Source organism: Macrobrachium nipponense, chromosome 20 (assembly GCF_015104395.2).
Source record: "Macrobrachium nipponense isolate FS-2020 chromosome 20, ASM1510439v2, whole genome shotgun sequence".
In the NCBI taxonomy this organism is placed as follows: Eukaryota; Metazoa; Arthropoda; class Malacostraca; order Decapoda; family Palaemonidae; genus Macrobrachium; species Macrobrachium nipponense.
The window spans coordinates 4,356,864-4,382,755 of NC_061089.1; the positions used below are offsets into that span (position 1 = coordinate 4,356,864).

Consider the following 25,892-nt stretch of genomic DNA (forward strand, 5'->3'; position numbering starts at 1 on the left):
CAAGCAGTTTGTTTTTCCTCCTACCTCGAACTCTTTTCTTTTGCACTGTATTATTAGCAGCACCCACTACAGCCATTCTAAGTGTCTCCATTTTTCATTTGGGTCATTGCTATCCTGTTGCATTTGTTTAGCTCTACTTATTTCGTTTTGATATCTAACTAAGCACTCCTCTTCTCTCATATTCTCTAAAATAAATCTTTCTCTCACTTGGCTTTTAATTGGTTTTAGGGTTTTGTCATCTTTAATTTAATTAAGAGAAGCCTGTGATCTGAATCGAATGACAGAGGGGATGCTTTTTACATCTCTGACCATATTTTTGTTATTTGTTATTGCCATATCAATCATTGATTTTTCAGTATATGCTCCTAAAGCCGAGTTCCATCGGTACCACGTCCACTTGTGGCTGTCTCTATGATTATAGAAAGAGTTCATAATGGACATCTGGTTTTAGTATGCAAAAATCAATTATGTTTTTTCTCCTTCTCTATTTCTGTCTCCAATGCTAAATGGTCCTAATATGCTCTCTATGCCTGTCCTGTCTTGACCCAATATGTCCATTCCATATCTCCAATTATTAATGTATTCTCTACATATGGACAGAATCTTTTACTTTCTTGTAGATGTCTGTAGAATTCTTCCTTTTCTTCTTGAGGGCGGCCCTGCTGTGGTGCAATACACCTGAATTATGCTGGCTTGAAATGTTCCTAACTTTAAGGAATGCTAATAATCCTATCACATTTGAATTCTAGATGACTAATTTTTCCAGCTAGCTCTTCACTCACAATAAAACCTACTCCGTGTCGTGCGGTTCTTCCACCTTTGTAAAATAATTGGTAATTGTTATGCAATAATTTTGTTCCTTCTCCTGGTAAACGGGTTTCACACAGCCCCAAAATGTCTATTTTTCTTTTCCTCCATCATCATGATGAGGGCTTCTCCCTCTGAGAAATGGATAGACAAGCTTCTAAGTCTGGCCAAAGAATTTCTGTCCTCCGTAATGCAGCCAGTCTCTCTTTTGAGGACTCTCCGGGGCCATTTGTCATCCCTTATCCAACTGGTTCCTGGAGGCCGTCTCAGAATGAGATCCCTTCAGTTGACCCTTCACCAGTCATGGGATTTCGTGTCCTAGGACACGATAGTCGCCCCTCTTCACAATGTCGGAAGGATCTCCGTTGGTGGATGCAAGTTCATCACCTCGAGTCAGGGACGTCTCTTCTTCCAGTTCTGCCGGACCTAATGTTTTGGTCAGACGTCGTGGATCAAGGTTGAGATGCGCATCTGGGCTCCGAAGCTGCTTCGGGCCTTTGGTCAGACGAAAAGAGGATCATGTCAATAAATTGAAGAAACTAAGGGCAGTGTACCTAGGCCTTCTTTCATTTTCAGGATCAGCTGTTGGAGTCGGTTGTAGCGGTCTTTGTCGACAACACCACAGCAGTCTCGTACTTAAGAAAACCAAGGAGGGACACAGTTGGACCCTCTCACTCAGAAGCCGGATCAATCCTGTGTTGGGCGGAAGACAGGGGGATTACGTTGGTCCCTCAATTTATCCTGGGCCATCAAATCTATAGCCTTGTTGAGACTGAACGAAGTTCAAGGGTTAGAATGGACACTTTGCCAGGAAGTCTTCGACAGAATCAGAAAGAAGTGGGCTGTCACGGTCGATCTGTTTGCCACCCCACTGAATTTTTGGTGCTAGATCTTCTTGCCCCACACCAGACTCCTCAGAGTGCCACGACCAACTCTGTATTGCAGGACTGGAAGGCCCTTCAAGCATATGCATTTTCTCCATTCGCTCTGGTGAGGGCAGTCCTCAACAAATTGAGGGTGACCAAGCGTCTGGATCTCACCCTGATTGCCCCCTTCCGGCTACAGGAGTGGTTTCCCGACCTACCGGAAGCACTGGTGGAGCCCCCCTTTCGTCTGCCAAAGAGACCAGACCTCAAACAACCTCATTTTTGTTGGCTCCATCAGAGGCTCCACATGCTTCATCTTCATGCCAGGAGACTGTCAGGAGATTCTCCAAGCAGGAATGGTTCTCCTTCAGAGTGGCTTGACAGTTGGCTCTAGCCAGACGGCAATCAACTATAGTAATTTATCAGCTAAATGGTCGGTTTTCAGATGGTGTAGGTCTCAAGGGCATTCAATTTCTAGACCTTCCTTATTGAAAATAGTGGAGTTTTTAGTTTATTTACATCATGATAGAGGTCTGTCATCTTTGTGCATTAAGGGTTACAGGTCGATGCTTTCATATGTTTTTAAGGCAAGGCTCCCTGAAATCTCTTCTTCTTATGTCATTAGAGATTTAATTCGATCTTTTCCTATCTCGACTTAGTATAAGGTTGTCTCCTCCGACATGGGACGTTAATAAAGTCCTTCAAGCCTTGAGGTTCCCTCCGTTTTGAGCCTTTTCCTTTAATTGTGTCCGGATTAGGGACCTCTCTTCTAAGACACTTTTCCTTGTCCTTGCTGGCGACAGCCAAGAGGGTGTGTGAACTGCAAGCACTCTCTTTTCTTGTTGTCAGATCTGGACAAGAAATGATTTTGTCATACCTCCTGAATTTGTTGCCAGGACCGAATCGTCTGATAAACCCATTTCCAGGTCTTTCGTTCTGAAGTCGCTAGTTGACTTTGTTGGTCAGTTGAATGAGGAATTTTTGTCACAACGAAGAACATTCAGGTCGTCTCCGTCTTCTGTTGGTTTCACCCGAAATGTCAAGAGACTTAAGTCAGAGAATGGTGTATCCATTTTCCTCAGAGATTTATTGTTATAACTGATAGTTTGGTTGCCTGTGAAGGTCAGGTGCTGAGAGCACACGGTATTAGAGCAGTCGCTACATCGGTATCTTTAATGAAGAACGTCTCTGTCGCCAAGGTGCTCGAAGTGGCAGCTTGGCGTTCTAATTCTGTTTTTGCATCTTTTATTTGAGGATTTATCTCTAGTTCTAGGCGACCTTCGTTCTTTGGGCCCGTTGGTAACGGCAGGGCAGGTAGTCAAACGGGAATTAGGTAGTCTTCCTGTTTTACGGTTGGTTGCTACACATATCTTACTTTTGTTGTATTTGTAATCTTTTTTTTTTGCATTATAACTTTTGGGGCAGTTTTTGGTTTAGTTTTAATGGAATTAGGCAGTTTGGTATTTATAAGTGTTGTTAATGACATAATGACTGGCCCCTTTGACAACTCACACTGCTTCCATTGTCAGTCTGACCATTGGACCAGCCACTGGGTTGTCGGCACTGGCGACTGTGCTTCTCCCAAAGCCGATGCCAACTCACGCTTCTTCCATTGTCTGTCTGCACAGGGAATTAGTCGATAGGTTGTCTGCTGTCATCTGGTGACCCTCGTTCGCCATCTACTTTTTGTCTCGCCTGTTTTCTCGGAGTCAGACACTCACTCAAGACCAGGCGACATTTAGTAGTTCTGAGTTTCTTGTTGACGAAATCGGTTTGCATTGTTACACCCTCCGATGATTGCTTAACATGAGACAAGTTTGGACTGTCAGGCACTCATCCTCCAGGACTGAGTGCCTTTTGCTCCTCGCTCCTTTCTCTTGGCACCAGAAAGCTTGAGTCAGGAGTTGCTCATGAGACGATATCACTGTTGATATAGGGTTGTATTGATACACCCCTAATGTTCGCTTAACTTGAATCACTCAGGCACTCATCCTTCAGGAAAGAGTCGCCAATAACCCGCTCCTCTTTCTCGCGCCAGACATTTGTGAGAGAGCAGTGTCGCTGGTGGTTTTATTGCTTGATGAAGTCATCGGGGTGGGGAGCCTTGCTGTCCTCAATGTCGTCTGACTTGTCACTGGTTGGTCACCTGAATTTGTATAGACGGACTGACTATGCAGTTACTCCTTGTCCTTTACTACTGCAGTCGTCGGCGTTATGGCAGGAGACTTGGAGAGTTCTTAGTATCTTAGACTTTGGATTGAGTTATTAACTCGACATATGATTTATATTTTTTTGTTGTTCTATGTCCTTTTATTAATTTTTCTTTTTCTTCCTTTTCCATTAATCGGATTAGGTTGGTTCCTCCTATTCTGCCGGAAAGGGAAGTTTTTTCAGATTCCTTGCTCCTTTTCAATGTGGTTAATTGGGCTAGATAAATTATATTAAGGTAATGTTTATTAACCCTTAAATGCCAAAGCGATATTTTAAAAATTGTCTCCCGTATGCCGGTGGCGTTCGCGAGTGAGAGCTGAAGCGAAAAAAATGTTTTTTTCAAAAAATCACGGCACACTTAGTTTTCAAGATTAAGAGTTCATTTTTGGGTCCTTTTTTGTATTGCCTGAAGTTTAGTATGCAACCATCAGAAATGAAAAAAATATCATTATCATATATAAATATTGGGATATATGACAGCGTGAAAAAAAAATTTCATATATAATTGTATACAAATCACACTGTGAGCAAAACGTTAAAGCGAACAAGTTAATTTTTTTCGTTGTATTGTACACCAAATTGCGATCATTTTGGTATATAACACATTGTAAAACGATCAAGGCAAAACAGAGAAAATATTATCACAAAATGATGCATGAATTTGTAACGTGCGGACACAAAAAAATGTTTTCAAAAATTCACCATAAATCGAAATATTGTGCTAGAGACTTCCCGTTTGTTGCAAAATGAAGGTAATTGATTGAATATCACTAGACTGTAAGTGTTGTAGCTTACGATTGCAGTTTTCGACCATTTCGGTTGAGTTAAAGTTGACTGAAGGACAAATTTTTTCTATTTGTCGTTATTTATATGAAAATATTTCAAAACTGATAAAAGCTACAACCATGGGTTGTTGAATGTTGTATTCTACATGAAATTGCGCACATTTTCATATATAAAACTTTATATAACGGCTAATTTAAAATGGTGCAAACATTACGACAATCGGACGAAAAAATATATTTTTTCGGAAGAGTTACCGCGGGGACATAAGGAAAATGTTTTTTTTTTCATAAATTCACCATAAATCGAAATATTGTGCTAGAGACTTCCAATTTGTTACAAAATAAAGGTAAATGATTGAATATTACCAGGATGTAAGAGTTTTAGCTTACAATTGCATTTTTTTACCATTTCGGTCGAGTCAAAGTTGACCGAAGGTTGAAATTTTGGCACTTATCGTTATTTATATGAAAATATTTCAAAACTGATAAAAGCTACAACCAGGTTTATTTTTTGTTGTATTCTACATGAAATTGAACACATTTCCATATATAAAACTTTATGTAACGGCTAATATGAAATGGTGCAAACATTACGACAATCGGACGAAAAAATTTATGATTTTTTTGGAAGAGTTATTGCGCGGACGTAAGGAAAAAGTTTTGTTCATAAATTCACCATAAATCAAAATATTGTGCTAGAGACTTCCAATTTGTTGCAAAATGAAGTTGAATGATTGAATATTACTAGAATATAAGAGTTTTAGCTTACAATTGCATTTTTCGACCATTTCGGTAGAGTCAAAGTTGACCAAAGGTTGAAATTTTGGAACTTATTGCTATTTATAAGAAAATATTTCAAAGTTGATAAAAGCTACAACCATGAGTTGTTTATTGTTGTATTCTACATGAAATTGTGCACATTTTCATATATAATACTCCATGTATTGGCTAATATGAAATGGTGCAAAAATTATGTCAAAGTGACAAAATAATTTCTGAGATGTGTCGCTGATGCATTTTAGTGCGAGGAGAAAGAAATTTGCGCTTGCGCGCCTGGGTAACGATTGTAAACAAAACAACGCCTTGATCCGTGAGCTCCCAGCATCCCCCAAGGCGCATGATTCAAAAGTTTTTGCCTAGTAGACCTATAACTATTTTCTGCGAATTTTTAAAAAACTTTTTTATATCGACGTATATATGTCCAATCGGCACCCAACAGACAATTTATATCAACGTTTAATACGTCCAATCGGTGTTAAAGGGTTAATATAGAGTTTTTATAAGATTAATATTAATACTTAACTATATAATTTATCTAGTTAACCCATCTGCCTATCGCAACTAATTTTCAAGGGAAGCTTTTGTAACTGTCAACGGCAGTGTTGCCAACAAGCGGACAGAATAGGCGGTAACATGGTTGCCAGTGTGGTAAAATTTTGTTTGTTTTTTGGGGATTTAGGGTTAGATAAATTATGCAGGTAAGTATTATTAATATTAATTTTATTATAAAAATTCTATATCAAGGAACATTGCACATTACATTGGATATCCTTGTACTGTACTGTATTATATTCCATGATTAGGAAAACTTATTAAAAATATATTTTTTACTAATTTTTTTTCAGGTATCTCTACACCATATTGTGTGATAATGCTATTCAGAGTAGCAAGACAAGAGTCCTTATTGCATGCAACAAACAAGATCTTTCTCTTGCCAGATCTGCTCAGCTTATTCAGAAGACCTTGGAAAAAGAAATGTGAGTTTTTGATGCATTAAAATTTTTAGGAAGTGAAGTTCCTATTTAGCATGTTATGTTTATGAAAAGGTTACTATTAAGAATATTTCATAGTCTTTGTTAACATTTCATATTATATTTTTAATTATACAACTTCCCCAGTAATTATATAGCTAAGAGTTTCACTCGCCAGCATTTAAAATCCCTAAATTCGCAGGTCGCGCTAATTTTGTATTTGTTTTGGTTAGTTAACAGTATCCCGCCCACTTTCGGGGCAAGAGAGAGGAACAACACAGCAAAGAGCTCAGTTTGTTTCTGCCGGCCGATGGCTATGATTGTCGGTTGCAGTTATTCCTGAAATTTTTCTTAGACTTTCCTTTTGTAATCGCAATTTGTAAAGTACTCTCTTCTTGTATTAGCCATCTTGGCAAATCATTTAGACAGTCTTAGGTTCTTTGATAAGAACTAGTTCTTTGTTTTTCCTTGGTGACCGCCAGGTCTTAGTGTTTTCGACAATGTCGGACACGTTCTGTTTTAGGTATTGCGCTAGAGGTTGCAAGACTAGGCTAACCAAGGAATTGTATGATAATCACACTTTATGTACAAATTGTAGAGGGCGAATATGTTCATTTGATCATAAATATACAGTGGACCCCCTGTATTCGCTTTCTCCAGATTCACGAACTCACACATTCGCGGATTTCTCTTGGGAACGTTTCCCCGCATTGTTCGCGGAAAATTTGCGCATTCGCGGGATTTTTCTATGATAAATATCTACAAATTGCTGGGTTTTTTTGATGAATTTCATCATAAAATGCACTTTTTGTGATAAAACTATTAAAAAAACCAAGCATGAAAATTTTTAGTGGGTTTTTCTTGAGTTTTAACTAACAAAATAGGCTGTTTTTAGCATTTTTATAGGGGTTCCAAACATTCGCGGGTTCTAACTATTTACAGGGGGGTCTGGTACGCATCCCCCGCGAATACCGGGGGGACCACTGTAATGAATGTGTGACTGGGACGAAAGGAAGTGGAAGAGTTTGGAATCTCATTCAAAGAAATTAGAGACAAGAAGAGAAAAGCTTTGATTGGGGCTAATTCAAAATCAGCTAGCCAGGATTCTGAATTGAATTCAGATCTGAGTATTCCTGTTATATCTTTAGCTCTCGCTCCCACTTCTCTTGCTATGCCACCCTCTCTGTTTGCAGACTCCCGGACATCCGATCCCAACCACATCACTTGTCAAGAAGAAAAGATTGATAAGCGTTTTGCTCTGTTAGTACAGACTCAGGAGCAGCTTGGTGCATCTGTGAAGGTCCTAATAGACAAGGCAAAAAGTGATAGTGTTGTGTCAGTGGTGAGGAAGTGGCTGTTCGTCCCACCGATGCTTCCTAGGCAAAGGTCACTGTCACACTCCCTAGTGCAGGGGAGGAGTCAAATTGGTGGTCCAAGGGAGGTTGGTGGGTCTGCCCACGAGCAGTCGTCCCCTCAGTTCAACCTGGTGTTGCTTCCCAGATTGCAATGGAGAGCTGTTGGAAAGGTCTCTCCTTAGATGTATATAAATTGTCAAGTTCGGATGACTTCTCTCCACAATGCTGTGGCGTTTGGGGAGCAAGTCTCGGCCATCGAGGAGAGGTGCTTCGTTATGCAGCTCGGTGGTTCCTACAAAGAAGCTAGAGATCCACGCCCTTCTTGCAGTCATTGGGACAGCCCAGAGCATTTTTCTTCCGACTGCTTTTAGGAAGTTTACGCTCCTCTAGCGCCCAAGGCTCATTGTCGCTCTTTGGCTCTTCTTCAAGCTCCTGTATCTGTTGTGCAAGAGCGCCCATCGGGTGTAGTTAAGTGCCCATTGGCGCCCGAGCTACTTTCTGTTGGGCACCAGTTAGTACCTGCTTGCGTCGCGCAGGAGCTTGACAGCATTCTGCTTTTACTTAATAAGCCTGCAACAGTTCAGCTGGCGCCATTAGTGGTTGAAGCTCCCTTGGCATCGTCTCCTTGGATGCCTCGAGGCGATTCAATGCCGGAAACTAATATAGAGGCTGTTTTTGACTTGGACACAGGTTGATGCGGCCACATCTCAGGCTCCTGCAGATGTGAATCTTTCCCCTATTTCGTCTGAAGACAAAGGTACAGAGGATCAAGAGGCTCTCTCGTCAGCGTATGTGGCTTAAATGAAGTTTTCATACAATCAACTTACCTGTCAGATATATACATAGCTAACGACTCCGTCGTCCCCGACAGAAATTCGAATTTCGCGGCACACGCTACAGGTAGGTCAGGTGATCTACCTGCCTGCCGCTGGGAGGAGGACTAGGAACTATTCCCGTTTTCTAATCAGATTCTCTCTGTCGCTGGCAAGGTAAACATATGTGCTTCCCTCCTGATGGATTTTCGTGTTTCATCGCCATCGATCTTCTGGGCCGACTTTTACAGGGAAGTACTGGATCGCTGGTTTGGCATACGTTTTTAATAACTTTTTAATAACTTTTAATGAATTAACTTCGAAGTTTTCGAAGAAAGAATATATGTAACTACCGAAGTGTTCGGTAGACAATTACATAGTTTGCAAGAAAGGGAAATATAAATATTTATTCATTGATGAAGTGTAATAAATGTTAGAATTTGATTGAGAAAATAAGGTAACTTCCGATTTGAGGAAGTCGAAAACATAGAATAGAGATATGCTTTCTTTAGGAGCTTTAATAGCCCTCGTTCTGACAAGCAGTTAGAATATTAACAGTACTAGTAGTGTTGTTTCCATCATCACCTTTCTTACTTCACCAGAAAACTACAAATTCATTTGCAATTTGAAGATAAAGGAATGTAGCTCAAGATACGAGCTATTATAAGGTAAGAAGTGATTATAGTGTTCCCCATTGCAGTAGAGGGTGCGTCTGATCGGCTCTGTCTCGCTCCCAGGCCTAGACCCTCTTCCAGACTCACAGGCCCAGAGGAGAAGGAATGTCGAAAGCCGTACGGAGGTTATGGAGAATCCCCACCGATCAGGCGTCCCCTCGGCAGGTTCTGTAGAACGTCCCAGACTGCCAGGGATAGCCATTGGAAAGGCATCCTAATTCAATGTGTTCCCCTTATTAATTATCGTCTTAACGAATAATGAGAAGAAACATTCAAAACGGCGTAGGTTAAATGAAAATGCAAGATACTCTCGTCTGGCTATCGGAACCTCAGAAGAGACGGAGAAAGATTGCGGTAGAGGCATTGCTCTATCCGGGTTCGTCCCCCCGTACAGCTGGACGGGGGGGGGGGGACTCTATCCCATGGGGGTTTAAAGTAGTTATTTCAATAAATTCCTCATGGCGGTACATGTATATGAAAATATATCTATTCTGAGAGATCGAATTAGATATTAAAGGATATTTGTTGATTGAATGAATTATATGGATCTCGTTTAATGATTACACACATATATATAATTTTTAAGCTTCTAACGCCTTGGACATGAAACTCCAGTAAAGAGGCTCAATGCGCCTAAAAGCGCCTGAAACAAGGCGCAAAGCGCCTGAAACGAGGCGCAAAGCGTCTGAAACGAGGCGCAAAGAGCGCTGAAGCACGATGAACCAGGATCTTCATCGGAAACGGAAGTCCTTCCTCATTCAGAAGAAAGGGAGGGCTATGTCGAAAATGGAAGTATTGTCGAATTCTTAGCAAGAACAAATATACAGAGATCGGAACCTTCCGCACACAAAACCTTCCGCACAAGCGGAACCTTCCATGTCAGGAAGACATATTACTAGACGTACAGAACTTTCCAGGCGAGGATCGCCTGTCAGATGCTCGGAATTTTCCAACAAGAAAACGTTCCAAGGGCGATACGTCTTCTAGGATTCGGAACGTGATACTCCTACCAGGCGCCAGGAGTATTCTAGGCAAGATACTCCTGCTTAGCGCCAGACACTTTCTCCTACAAGAAGAAGCTTAAACAATCCGCCGAGAGTCCTCCATAACCGAAGGGTGAAAGACATTCAAGGCTTTTCCTGATAGGGACGGGAGTTGTCGCAAAGGCGGCCGTTGCCCTTGTCAGGATCGTCTTATTGCAATAAAGGCTAGAGCAAGTTCGGTTTTTTCCAGGCAGGGACTCAAGATGTAGCACAGGCTGCCGTAGCCCTTGTCAGGTTAGAGTCGATACTGCGAATAGCCCTTCTCCTTTCGAAAGGAAGCGCTCTCCTTCGGTTGCTCAATCTTGCCCAAAATTGAGGAATGGAAGATAAAGCAGAATTGTGAGAATTAGTTCAGGATTATTAAGAGGATATTAAAATCATCCTCCTTCCAAAATAGATTGCAACCAACCATTTACAGAAGAGGTGCAATCGTTTGGAAGTTGAACAAGATTCGTACGAGCTCTCATTCATGGATTAGAGGCTCTTCCAGATAAGAAAGGAGTAAAATACGGACTTATCTCCAAGATAATAAAAGCTGGAGAGATTATCTTCGATCCTCGGTTGTCATTTGCAATATCTTTCGACTAATACTCATTCGGGATTATTGACGAAATGAACGAAGAGATTAAGGATTTCTATTCTTCTTTTCTGCATGGTCAGAAACGGAAAGAGGTGTCGTAGAAGGCTTGCTGTATATGATTAACTGAAGGACAAGTCATAATACGCATACCATAGTTGCCTGTCTGGTTCGCTACGGGATTGTCTATATCCTTAAAGCATTTTACAAGTAAAGACTTCGCTTAAAAGGTTTATTACGACAATACCTATTCAGCCTCGGTATTTAACAAAGGTTGTTTGCCTAAAATTTGCATTATTGAGAGTTGACTTAGACTCGAGAATAATTTTATTATTTCCATTCATTGAAAGGAGTAACTGGCAACTCAGAATGAAGGCAGCCAGGCAGTGAACGACACGGCTGTAATTGTGAGCCAATCCAGTACCATCCGGTTCTCGGTCGTGAATGGGTGGTTACATCTTTCTCTCCTAAAGGATCGAATGCTTCACCGTATATTCCCCATAAATTCATGACTTAACCACGAATTGATTTTTTCTTTTTTAGGCAAACATGAATAACATCGTATTCGTGTTGCTAAGGATATCTCTCTGCCTCGGCGAGGAAAGAATGTAGTAGAAAATGCACCTTAAGATAACGATACGCTTAATCCTACAAGAGTTCATAGATGAATGCTGTTACCACAATGTGATAGGATAATAAATAAATTTTAATTAGGCAGAGCACGATTTAACATTCATTGGAATGAGTTGTCAGACCTGCGGAAAAATACTCACAGATATCTTCGCAAGGCAGAAGATGAACGACCTTATTATAGATTGCTTCCTTTTCCTCGAAACAAGAGAGGTAGCAAGATACGCTATCTTTAAAAAATTTTAATAGGGGAATAAACTTTAGTTTTTTTTTTCCCCCTAGTTGTATATATTCTTAAAAACACATATTAAATAAATGGGCATCTAAGGAAGAAGATGAATGCATCATTTTGGAAATAAAAATTGGTTGGATTCACAGAAGTCACGTTCTTCTTCAGCATGTGTCGGAAGGTTTTTCTAAGAGATTTGATCGGAATCTATTATAAATATTAGACCCTGAAAAAACCTATTCCACTCATGAGTCGTTCTGCGGTGCAGACTGACCTAGAAGTAAATATGAATTGACGGAGGGATTTTGCAAAGGTAAGCTTGATAATTCCTTTAAATATGTGAAAGACATAGAGTTGCTGCAGATCGTGCTAGATAGAAAGGGGAAAAACTGGTCCATCATTCCGATAACCTCTGGTGAACTACATAAGGATTTTCTTCCCTTTCAGAGGGAAGAATCACCTTGGTAATTTATGCTATCATGAACACAGTGAAAAGATATATTCTGTCTAGACAAAGAATATAGACATAGTAAAGAATTAAGATCTTCGGGATCTTATACAATACCTCTATACGATAAGATTAAGAGATCTTATACTTAGATTGGGATCCTAATTTGGGCCTCAGATTCCGTGGTCCGACAAAATGGAACTGCGCCTAATCAAATGTTCTCTTGGGCCTAAACGATCAAGAGGACAAGTGAAAATTTTGGGATTTAGAATCTGGAAATCAAATTCTATGACGACTCGGTAATGGGTTCTGGCCAGCATAGTAGGTTTGGCAAGAGAAACTAAAGCCTTTTATTCCTGGATCAACGCTGTTAGATAGAGGTTTCGTTGTCCGGGTAATGTAGTGACATTGTCATCTACAGAAGAAGAAAAGGTTTAAACGTTTACTGATAGAGTCTTTGGAATGCGAGAAGGGCTCAAACTACTTCCCAAAAGGTTCAGAGAGATGCATTCAAGAGCTAGAAATCAACCATTTCAGCTCAGAATCTCTTTTAAAGTCCCAAGCTCCTTTCCCTTCCTTCGGGCAAGGATAGGGAAGCTTCTGCAACGAGAAAACTCGTCAACATGTAGGAGGAGAACTCGTTAGCAACGGAAGTATGCAATAATGATCCTCCGCGGAGGAAGACTTGTCTCTTGGAATTTTGAGATTTCCTATTGTCTACGGGATGGAACGGACTAAATTGTGATGAATGTGCAGGAGCAATTAGCGTCTTTGGTAGGAGTACTTTCTAAAGATCATACTCGTAAAAAGGATGATAAACTTCTGATGAAGAGATCCAAATACCGATCTCCTGTCGAGCGCGACGAACCCTACAGGGGAGTTGTCGCACAAGCGGCCATCTCTGGGGGGGAGCGATGCGTTAGGCAGGCGAGACGTGAGGAAGGAAGTAACTCCTGCCAAGTCTCTGGCGCCAACTAGGAGCCAGGCGCCAAGTAGGCGCAAAGAGCCTGACTTTACTATAGATCGTTCTAGGCCAAGATCTTCATCCAAGCAACAAGAGCCAACTGGAGAAGAGAGAAACTCCTGATAGAAGTATAGCGCCCGCTAAGCGCAATATACTGGCCATGCGAAAGGCCATTCCATGAGCGATACTCCGAACAAGTCACAGGAGTATTCGGAACTAGATGCGCCTCCCATAGGTCAGGAGTATTCGGGAAGAGATACTCCTGCCAGGCGCCTAGAGTACCCGGACCTCGATACTCCTCCCAGGAGCCAGGAGTATTCTAGAATTTTTACTCCTACCAGGCGCCAGGAGCATTCCGAAGCTTATACTCCTCCCAAGCGCCAGGAGTATTCGGAACTTAATACTACCACACGCCAGGAGTATTCTGAACAAAATTTTTTTGCACGCCCTACTAAAGGCCAGGAGTATTCGAGGCGCTCTGCGCCTGACAAGCGCCAGGAGGATTCCAGGCGCGTTATCCTCCCAGGCGCCAGGAGTATTACGAAACTTATACTCCTCCAGGCGCCAGGAGTATTCGGAACTTAATACTCCTACCACGCGCCAGGGGAGTATTCTGAACATAATGCGCCTACTAAAAGCCAGGAGCATTCGAGGCGCTTTTGCGCCTGCCAGGCGCCAGGCGCCTGCTGAAGCCAGGAGTATTTGAGGCGCTTTGCGCCTGCCAGGCGCCCAGGGCGCCTGATGAAAATGCGCCTGCCAGGCGCCAGGCGCCTGATGAAAAGGCGTCAATACCAGGCGCCAGGCGCCTGCTGAAAGCCAGGAGTATTCGAGGCGGCTTTGCGCCGGCCTGCCCAGGCGCCAGGCGCCTGCTGAAAGCTAGGAGTATTCGAGGCGCTTTGCGCCTGCCAGGCGCCAGGAGGATCCCAAGCACGTTACTCCTCCCAGGCGCCAGGAGTATTCCGAAGCTTATACTCCTAACAGGCGCCAGCAGTATTCGAAGAGCGATACTCCTGCCAGGTGCCAGGAGTATTCGAATAGTTTTACGACTGTCAGGCGCCAGGAGTATTCTAAACAGGATACTCCTCGCGCCAGCCAGGCGCAAGCCAGCCTTTAGGCTTCATCCAGAGGAGATCCAGTTCAAAGAAAGTCCTAGTCTTCTTTGAAACAATGGTGATCTCTAGAGCATTTCATAAGTGACTTGATGATAACCTTCAAACAGCTGAGAATCTAAAAAGCTCTAAAGTGCGAGCTGTTGCAAATTCTTGTTCTTTCGTAACAATATGTCAGGAAGACATATTAGCGTTAACATATAGGAGATGCAATTATGGGTTGGCTTCTCATTACACGAAGGACGTCAAGTTAACCTACGAGAGATTCTTCTCTCTTGGTTTATACGTATCAGCGGATACGTTGCTGGGATAAGGAGCCGACACTGATCCTTTAGTAAGGAGTTGAATTTATTTTAACTCAATGACTTTTATTGGAGGTTTGAAAGGAGTTTGGGGGATAACTCTCTTTCAATTTAGCGCGAACCCTCATGTTAGGAACAGGTGATCGGGATCGGTGTTGCGCTCCTTAAATAAGTGCGTGTTGTCATATAAGCGGATGTGCTCCCATTGACAAACGCCAGTTAGGATTCTGTCGAGTAAGTGAGAGACCCCATCGACAGAATCACAAGAACTCTTGGCCACAGATCACTATCTCGCTAAGGCTCTTGAGATGAAGCAGACTCCTATGCAATAGCTAGGAAGTCAATCCTTCGTCTAGAAACACAGAGGAACTAAGGTCTATAAATACCTACAACATATGTTGTTTACCTGTCTAGTCAGTAAACTACTGTCTCTTGCCCTCACCAAAGGGTGTCAATCAGCTATGTATATATCTGACAGGTAAGGTGAATGTATGAAAATGATATTGTTATAATACAATAAAGTTTCATACATACTTACCTGGCACAGATATATACAACTAATGACCCACCCAGCCTCCCCAGCAGGAGACAGGTGGAAGAGAGAATCTGATTAGAAAACGGGAATAGTTCCTAGTCCTGCCTCCCAGCGGCAGGCAGGTAGATCACCTGACCTACCTGTAGCGTGTGCCGCGAAATTCGAATTTCTGTCGGGAACGACGGAGTCGATAGCTATGTATATATCTGCCAGGTAAGTATGTATGAAACTTTATTGTATTATAACAATATCATTTTGCCTCGCCACATATCCATCTTTTTTCAAAGCCGACTTACTCCATCTTCTCCTGAATCGACTTTTTTTAATTGGATAGTATACCTTCCTTGAACGCCTCGAAGATGCTGACGGATGGTTTTGTCTTCCTCAGCTAAGAAGGCTTTTTGAAGAGATAGACACTTGGCTTGCTGAAAAGAAGGAACAAGGCAAGACCTCCTTTTGTTTTTTCCGCCTTCTCGAATCTCCAGGTGGAGATACTTGTCTTATGCTACGAAAGTGGCTCCTTCCTTGGGTGTTTGTGCCTCTTCGCAGGGAGATTTTTCTAGTCTTGTAGACACAGCCAGACGCTCTGCTTTTCTTTAGTGAGGATTTGTTTTTCTGCCTCAGAGTTGGCACTCTCTGAAAGGCATTTTCAAGGTATTTGAAGGTTTCCACTTTCTCAATTGGTCCATTGGCACTCTGGCCTGCAAGATTAGGTCTTGCCCTTCGCTTCTGAGAACATCATGGTGGATTGGATGGGAGTTCTCTTGTGTATTGGTAAGGGTATTAGGGACCAGTTCCCATGATTTGGCTTCTCTATACACCAATGGGTAAGGCTCAAGAAGAGGGAGCTCCAGTGCTCTTACATATTGAAGGGTGTTACTTCCTCGCAGAGATCAGCTGTATTATTCTCCCCTTAGATAAGAAGCACTTGTTTCCTGAAGCCACAGTTTTAGAATTTGCTTCGAATCTGGAGAAGAAATGTATGCAGGATCTCCTCGCCCAGTCTTCGAAAAGACTGAGAGATCCTCCAGCGATGGTTTCGAGGTAACCTCATTCCTCAAGATCAAGAGGAAGTACAGGCAGTCCCCGGCTTACAGCGGTTCGGCTTATGACATTTCGAGGTTGTGATGCTTTCAATTATATTCATCAGAAATTGTTTCCAGGTTTACGGCCCATGTTCCAGGGTTATGACGCCAATCTGACAAAAGAAATATGACTCCAAAAATGCTAAATAATCAATATTTGAAGGTTTTTTATGAAAAAGGCAATAAAAATGCAGTTTACATTAAAAGTAAAGCATTAAAAGTAAAGTTTTCTTAGGATTTTTGATGATTTTCTGGCTTACAACGATTTTCGGCTTATGACGCATCTCAAGAACGGAACCATGTCGTAAACCGGGGACTGCCTGTATGAGGTTCTTTTCTAAATCCGTCAAGAAAACGTCTTTAAGGGGCTTCTCTAGTAAGTGAGGATGTAATTCTCCCCATGAGTGTAGGAGCCAGACTTCTGATGTTTTGAGAAGTTTGGCAGAGAAAAGGGGCAGAGCTTTGGATTGTCAAGGTTCTGAAGGAAGGCTACATTATCCCCTTCCTCAGGAAGCCTCCCTTAGTCAGCACACCAGTTGTCTTAATGGCTTATTCAAGAAGATCAGAGAGGTTTTGGCTCTAGAGGTGAAGTAACTTCTCCTGTAAGAAAGGGAGCAGTAGAACTTAATCAAGATCATTACTCTCCGGGGTTCTACAATCGTCTCTTTGTAGTCTCTTTGTAGTCTCTTTGTAGAGCAAAGGAAAATCTCGGGAGTATGGTCCCTAGAGCAAAGATCTCTGCATATCAGTGTGAAGGAGCTAAAGGCAATACACCTGGGCCTTCAGTCCTTTGCATCAGAGGTAGAAAACAAGACATTACTGGCCTACGCGGACAAGAAGCAAGGAGAGACTCAGTCTTTCTCTCTTTACGAAGTGGCAAGAGATCTCATTTGGGCAGAACGAAACAATACGCGTTTAGTCACCAGGTTCGTCCAGGGGAAGCTAAACGTTTTAGCGAATGAGCTAAGTCGTCGGAAACAGGTCCTGCCGATGGAATGGACATTGAATCCTCTGGTTTGGCTAGACCTTTGGAAACTGTGGGGAAAAGTGATGATAGACTTGTTTGCCATGTCTCAGAACTATTGTCTTCCTCTATTTTGTTCGCCAGTTCCAGACCCACAGGCATTGACAGTGGATGCTTCTCTTCTGGACTGGTCAGACAAGGAACTGTATGCTTTCTCTCTGTTCAGGCACGATAAGGCAAGTGCTGAACAAGTTCCTTGTACACACCGCAACATCTCTGATCTTGGTGGCCCCCTTCTGGCCATCGAAGGAGTTGTTGCCCGATCTTGTAGATCTATTGGTGGGCTTCCCGAGGCTGCTTCCTCAAAAGAAGCAGCTACTGAGGAAGCAGCTACTCAGACAACCACACTTCCACAGATTCCACAAAAACCTGTCTTCTCTGGTCCTGAAAGGATTCAAACTGTCCAGAAACTCCTTAGAAACGAAAGTTTTTCTAAGGGAGCTTCAGAAGCTATCTCCCATGTGTAGGAGAAGATCTCTAGCAACGTTATCAGAATAAGTGGAGAATCTTCAGATAGTGGTGTAAGAATTCCAACATCTCTTCTTCTAAGACCACTGTGATGCAAATAACCAATTTCAGTCAGTAAGAAACCTGTCTTCCTCTACCATCAAGGGCTGTAGGGCCATGTTAGCATTGGTTTTCTGTCACAGAGGCTTGGACTTGTCCTCCAACCCAGACATCTCTGATCTCATTAGGTCGTTTGATACTTATTATCATAAAGACACTTTTATGATGCCTTGGAATCTGGATATTGTGTTAAGTGGTTGTCTTGGTCTTCGTTTTGAACCTATTCATTAACATAGTCTGAGGGACTTGACTAGAAAAACTCTTCATAGTGTCCTTAGCGACTGCTAAAAGGATTAGCGAGATTCATGCAATTGATAAGAAAATAGGCTTTTTGAAAGGGATTGCTATTTGTTCATATTCCCTGGGGTTTCTAGCCAAGAATGAGTCTCCCTCTAATCCCTGGCCTCAATCCCTAGTTTGACTGAAGTCCTGGGTAATGACAATGAGGAAAGAACTCAGTGCCCAGTGAGATCCTTAAACAGAACTTAAGACATTCATGGAGATTTTGGCAGTCCTTTGGTGTTCTGTCAAAAACTCCTCCAACCATTATCTAAGATGTCAGCATTCTTCTTAAGAGATTTCATCTTAGAAGCACATTCTTTAGTTAAGGAGAACGTTCTCCCGGTCTGCAAGGCTAAAGCTCACGAAATTAGGCAGTAGCCACTTCTCTGGCTTTAAAAGAAATTTATCTCTTACTTCTATTAATAATTCTATGTTTTGGAAATGCAAATCTGTGCTTGCATTGCATTATCTCCGTGACATTGAAATGGTGTGTGAAGGCTGCAGTACCCTGGGTCCATTTCTTGTGGCTGGTATGGTGTTGGGAAAGGAAGTGTAGGAAGCAACCCTTCCTAAAATATTTTTCTCCTTGACAGAAGGTGTGAGGTTTTATGAAGGTATGAAGTACCTGGAGTACCCTTTAGTCCTTTGATAGGGTGGTGGTGGATATTTTATTATTTTGGTTATAGGTAACAATCTTTTCTGGTGATATGTTGGTACTGAGCCCTGGGGAAGGCCAATTAGTTTTAATCCTTTGTTAGCCATCAGAATTGTCCTTTGCTACAAAGGTCCCACTATGTAATAGGTGCTACGTGGCTTTACCGCCATGCCATTACATGATAAGGTGAGTGGCAACCAAAGGCAGTATTTTCCTGCTACAACTCTCTTATCAGGTAAAAATTCAACAAAGTTTTTTCTGTTCTCAGTCTATGTATTTTTATGAATCTGAGGTAGAATTATACATGCTTCCCACTTTCCTGCAGTGTGGGAATCAGGTATATAATTACTGGGGAAGTTGGGTAATTAAAAATGATATTTTTATGATAAAATTGTTTTAATTATACTTACACAGTAATTATATAATGTGTAATTAAAAATGACAATTGCAATACACTCCCTGAACACCTGAATTAGCCCTGGTCACTGACCAGCCCGAACTGTATCCCCACATATTTACCCACTAAGTGGGTAACTTTAACTGTCAATGTTACCAACGCTGCAGGTAAAATCTTGTCAAATGAGTTACCTGTGTTACCGTTGGACACGCTGCTGCAAATACCAGCCACCAGAGGCCTGTTTCCTCAATTGTTTCTTGTTTGCCATGCTAGCTGACCCCATTTAAAGAGTTTTCACATTTTGGATATCAGAAGACTACTTTGGACTGTCATTAACGTTTTTATCCCGATTTGACTTTGGATAGGTACTTTGTACTGGCTATGGATAAATAAATAAATGTCTTCGCTGTCTGCAAACGCCTCTGCTTCTGCTTCATCTACAGTTCGATAATCGAGCCTTCTACTGCTGGATATGTTGGTGCTCATCAGTTCTGCACGCCCTGCAAGCGTAGGATGAGTACCCTCACGCATGATCGACATTCTCTTTGTTATTTAGTGTAGGAAGGTTCAGTGTAATACCAGTCAGAGATGTTTGTCGTGGTCAGGAGACAAGGAAGCATTAGAGTTAGTTATCCAAGAAATTTGTGGACAGGTTATCATCTAGTATGTTTTGCTTATTTCTAGCGTGACGAATAATCTAACTAAAAATAGAGGTAGTGGTAGTAGTAGTATAGATGATTCTAATCGTTCTTTTTTAGCCCCCCTGCCTGTTCCAGAACCAGCCCTAACGGGTGCCGGGGGTCATCCGGGGGTCATGGAGAACCGCAAGCCTCCGAGTGGGTAGGTTCTGCCAACCCCCCTGGCACAGAGCAGGCAGTGTTGGCAGCAGACTTCCCCTTCCCTCAATATGTAAGTTCTGAGGATGATGAAAATTTAGGTCAGATACAGACGAGTAGGGATAATAGGCTACACAGTGTTCAGGAAGAGAAGTGCAAGCTTCTTCGGATCGGTTTTTATTATAGTAGTTTATAGAAGGACAGTTTGTCTTTAGAGCCTCTTGGTTTTCCTGCTTTGAGTTCCTTGCACCAGAAGCTTTCTAGGTCCATGGTTGTTCGTTCAGGTCTGGTTTCAGGTCTGTCGGGTTCTTAAAGGTTCTTTTTATTCTGAGGATAAATTTAGTTCGTCTTGCGATAGTGGTAAACTTAATCAGGTTTTCAATTTGACTCTACATATACGGTATGGTAATTGTTAATATCAACTAATTCTTGGTTCATTGCATATTGACTTACAATAATTCAGTATGTAGAGAAATTGAATAACAATTAACTACGGCTAGCCTAGTGTTCAGGACGATATATCGTATGCATATACAGTACCCTAGCCTAAAGTATTCGCTGTACTACATATCAGTATAATAATTTTTATAGTGGCTAATGCTGTAGGTTCGAGGTATTCTGACTTCGGATAATTCAGTACAGGTGTAAATTGAACATGAAACGAGAATCCGATCTTAGGATAATTCAGTATGAAATGTAATCGAACAGGAATGAAGATCAGATTCTGTCTGACTTCAGCATTATAAGTGTGTTATATGTATCATCATATTAGCATTGTATAAATACTAACTCGGCAGTCAGTTTCTCGTTCTGGAATGAGCTGATAGCGAATATGAGTTTGCGTCGCCGTATTTAACTCATTCTTGTCCTGATTAGCTAGCTTACTAACGTAACAACTCTTCCTCACTCATGCCATGTTTGTCGTCTTGAGAGAAGACGTGTTTTCAACTATGTAGACATTTAACATGGCCAATAATGGTATCTTGTGTCATATAATCAGATATCATTAGGCATGTATACATTTCATTGCTTTCCGAGAATTTCCTCCAGTGACAGAATTCGTTTGTATGATGTCTTCATCCGTTTAGCAGACCAGTAATTACATTATGCTGATGTCAATTACAGTTATCAAATTACAGTGACAACTGAAATTAATAGTAGGGTAAAGAGTTACATTTAAATTACCTTAAAATATGTAATTGATTACTTTTCAATTAAATTACAGTTACACAAGCTTGTCGTCGACACACAGCACTGTTGTAAGGGGGCTTACAGGCAATGATGCCAACTAGTCAGTTTCTTTCTCTCCAGATTCAACCATATCACTTGGTCTCGGTTAATGTTTTTGTTCTTAGTTAGCGTAAATGAATATCTGGATACTTAACTTATGTGGAACGAAGTCATATCGTTCGTATTACGACGTAATTTAAGTCCAAAATTTGACTGATACGTCTCATTGGAAGCTAGGTTTTCCCCTCGTTTAGATTGCGTAAAATTAGCAATTCCGTTCGTTTTCACTCGTTTTCATAGGTATTACGAGCCTTATGTTATTAATCTTTTGTCGGTGTGAAAAGAAAAGTAAATGAGCACTTTCATGCTATCAGTTTTCTTTTACCACGGCTGCGTTTAAATTCTACAAAAACTTGGGTGTTTTATCCATGTTGCTGATGCACGTAATATTGCCTTATCAGCTTCAGCTACATCTATAACATGAATACAGTAATTACTGTCGCACGCGGATGAATACAATAAATGGATGTTGCTATCGGATTCGATCGTACTAACAACAAAGCAGTCCTTGTTCGGTTGTTCATAGCTGTACGCAGTTTGACAAGTATATATCATTAAGATAATACTTTTTAACTTAGAAGAGGGTGCAAAGTTATGGAGGTGGAGATGTTAGATTATTGTAATTCGGCCCCTCTCTCTCTCTTTTACTTTCCTGATTTCATATTCTCTCTATTCATCTTACTTTCTACCCTCTCCTAACACTTGATTCATTGTGCAACATAGAGGGTTTTCCTCCTGTTACACCTTTCAAACCCTTTACTTTCAATTTCCTTTTCAGCGCTGAATGATCTCATAGGTCCCAATACTTGGCCTTTGGCCTAAGTTCTTTATTAAACCCAACTATCTCGCTGTCTGACTGCACGCTACTGCCTAGGCCAGCTGTGTGAGAGATATAGAAAGACTTATTTTCAAAATTACTAACCCCATTGTAAAATCGAATTAACACAAGACAAATTGCTGTACCTTGAATTTGGACTGTATTCACGATCACGTCTTGAATCATTTTCCTGATTTTCTAATGTTTGTCAAGATTATCGTGGGGAACAGAGTCGGTCTAGTTTCTCTCTCCCATTTTTTCTGTTAAAACTTATAATGTCTTTACACAATTTTCTTTATCTGGTCATTCTTCGGAGGTCGCTTCGGAGTCTTCTCTCGCTCATCCTGTTTCTTTGCCAATGGTCATCCTTAAATTTAGGGATTATATACCTTAGGTGTGTGAGACGTAACGTGCTTACCGCAGTAATTACTGGGGGCTACGGCCGTTGGCAGTTCGTCTGCACCATAGTTAGCACTTTTTGTGCCCTCGGCCCCTTCTTAGGGTAGCTGGTATTTTCCTTCTGCAGCTTCCATTGGTTCCACAGTTCATAACCTGTCATTAAAGCCCTATGTACCGCGCAGTTGTTTCTCCACCTACACAATGTTGGCGTTAGGTGCTCTGGTGGTCACTCATAGTGACACTCTCTCTCTCTCTCTCTCTCTCTCTCTCTCTTTCTTCTCCTCTCTCCTCTCCTCCTCCTCCTCTCTCTCGCTCTCCTCTCCTCTCTCTCTGCTTATTTCTCAACTTTTTCCTGCTGCTTTTTCTGTTCCACCCTCAAGGGGTTTCAATGTGGGTTTGGCCTTGATTCCGGGGCTTCCAGGAGTACTTCATTCCCTCACTTGATCAATATAGTTTCAGCTTCAGACTCCAGTCCAGGTTTAGTATTGGTAATGGGCGTTAGTTGGATCGCTTTTTGCTACCTTTTTGCTCTTAGAGGGTGTTGCTCGCCCGTTGTAGTCGGCCAGGTATCGTGTCATAGTCACTGGCGAGTGCGGAGTTTCACATTCGAGTGAGACTGGTTCAAGGTTATGTCATCGTCTTAGTTGGTATACGTTTGGCGCGACAGTGTGGGGTTTACTCGCAGGGGTGGGCGTTCATCGCCAAGGTATATTCGGCTCAGGTGTAACGTTATCATCACTGGGTAGTGAGGTTATGTGCAATCAAGCGAGACTAGCTCTTACAGGTTTGCGGAACTGGTGACGGTTGGCTCTTGTGAGGGGGTGGACAGCAGTCGGACAGGGGTTACGTCATCATGTCTGGGGGAAGTGCAGGTTTGCGCAGTTGAGTATGACTTGCTCAGGAGTTTATCATCTTCTTGTTGGTATATTGTTGCGCAGTCGGATCGGGTGGCTCAGATATGACAGGAACTTGTATGTCGTTTGGTATCAAGCAGCCAGGCGTAGTAAGTTCCGGGTTCTCGGGTGCTGCTCTTGTGGGGGTTCGCCCTTTCTCCTTTTCCTTTTCCGTTCTGGCCGGACAGGTCTGACAGAGGATAGATACCTTTGAAGAGAGAATCGGTTGCTAGGTGTTGGTTTTTGTTTCTGCGGCGAAGGAAGTGAGTAGAATGAATTGTGGACTTTGTCCATTCACTCTTTCCGCATTCCAGGCTCTGGAGGAATCTCATGGTTAATTCAAGTGATGTTTGATATGTTGTACTCAACTAAACCAGTAGTCTCTCAAACATCAGTAGGCTGATCTGGTTTCGGCGAGTCGGGCAGTTTTTGGGGAAGACAACTCTAGGCTAGCATCACTTTCTGTATGAAGTAGCGGGTAACTCTTCTGCCGGAGTCCAAGTTCCTGTTTACGAGTCAGGTGAGGTTTTTCTCTATTGGGTTCCTTCATTGATTCGTGTGGTAGGGGTTATGGATCATGAGGCTTGTATTTGGAAGACACCTTTCACAGCCAGTGGGAGTCCTTGTCCCACTCTGTGTGGATGTGGTGAGAGTTGATTGGTGTTTCTCATATCATGGACTGTTTGACAACTCTTCACTTTGGTTTCAAGGGGGTTGCATACCAGACTAACATTTTGGATGGTTGTACTATGTTCTTGTCAAGGAGACTCTGGAGGGACTTCTTGTTATATCATCTGCCTCAGCGCTATCCGGACATTCATAAGAAGGGGTTCTTAGTCAAATCCAAGGGTGCAAAGTATCGCGGAGGGCTACCCTTCAGCTTCTGGAGGAATGTTTCGGTGTTGGCGATCGTGTAGATGGTTATTTGAGAGTCGGTGTGGTTTTTCACAATGCTCTACCTTAGGGAATTTAAGTTTCTTTAAAGAGGTTACTCGCGGGTCCTGTCGTTGCGGTAACTCAGTTTTATAGTTGGCTTGGTAGAGTTAGGGTGTTAGAAGTTTAGGGAGGCAGTGATAGTCTAAATGAACTCGAGTGTTTCTGTTGGTCAAGCTTAGACTGAGTGTATTCTGAGTGTATTGTTCCTTAAGGCCCTTGAGGTTGGGCAGATCCTGATGGTCATGTTGGAATGAGCAGTAGAGAATTGAAGGTCCTGCACACTCAACTTCTCCATACATGAGAGGCTAGATAGCCACATGGGAGGTTCACCATTTCCGCTTCATACATGAGAGGTATAGAATACCACATGAGAGGTTCTTCAGACTCAGGCAGTACCTTGGACTCGACACTGACGGTATGGTACCTCCTCTGCAAGCATCCTCACCTACTGAACTGGACGACCAGGTGAGGAGATTTGTTTTTACCTCCATGAATAAGAAGTATAGCTTGCCACATGGGAGGTACTTCTGACTCAACGGTACCTTAGACTCAACACTGATATTGAAGTACTTTCTTTGCAAACATCCTCACCTCCGAGTTAGATAACTAGGATATATGCATTCATACATTGTAGATTGTTTATGAGTTACTTGCGTGCGTTCTGTGGACAGGTTGGGCTGAATTAGATTGATCCCACTTCCGTGTAGATGTTGTTAATCTGGCTAATTCAGGTGTTCAGGGAGTGTATTGCAAAATGAAGTTTTCATAATAAAACTAATATTGTAATGCTTATTAGAACACCTGAATGATTCCCACCCTCCTCCCCACTTCAATTTGATAGTGAATGATTCATTCAATTGAGGAAACAGGCCTCTGGTGGCCAGTATTTGCAACAGCATTACCAATGGTAACACAGGTAACTCATTTGAATAGATTTTACCTGCAGCGTTGGTAACACTGACAGTTAGTGGGTAAATATGTGGGGATATAGTTCAGGCTGGTCAGTGACCAGGGCTAATTCAGGTGTTCAGGTAAGTATGACAATATTAGTTTTATTATGAAAACTTAATTTTTTATGATAAAATAGTTTTAATTATACTTCCACTGTAATTATGTAATTGGAGCCCACCCTCCATCCCTTAGCATGGATTTCTGTTGGTGAGCATAAACAAACAGCTCTTTGCCGTGTTGTTCCTCTCTCTTGCCCTGAAAGTGGGCAGGTCACTGTTACCTAACCAAAACAAATAGAAAATTAGCCCGACCCGTGAATTTCAGGATTTTAATTACTATATAATTACTGGGTAAGTACTATATAATTAAAACTATATTTTATCATAAAAATTTCACTTTTCTTCTGCAGGGTTAATCATGAAATAAGTTTTCATTACTATTTTGTTTTGTGTCTGTTTTGCTTGAATCTCATGTAGGTCAGATTTTCATCAGTTCCTTTTTGCCACAATTTGATGTACTGACTTTGATGGTACTTCCATATCCACTACTCTATTTATCCCTTCATATCACACATCCATATTACCTTAATCATTGAGACTGTAATCCATTTTCTTGGTGCACCACGTTTCTGTATCATTTTAATATTTTGTCATTGTTCTTAG

General features: G+C 41.9%; 1 protein-coding gene and 1 pseudogene across 1 annotated transcript in view; one reads left to right on the top strand and one right to left on the bottom strand.

Annotated features, from left to right (window-relative positions):
- The window catches only part of LOC135221711 (signal recognition particle receptor subunit beta-like), a 148,292-nt gene that overhangs the window by 51,518 nt on the left and 70,882 nt on the right, over window positions 1–25,892 (bottom strand). The window lies entirely within an intron of this gene.
- Window positions 1–25,892, top strand: part of LOC135195435 (signal recognition particle receptor subunit beta-like) — a 55,057-nt pseudogene that overhangs the window by 13,001 nt on the left and 16,164 nt on the right.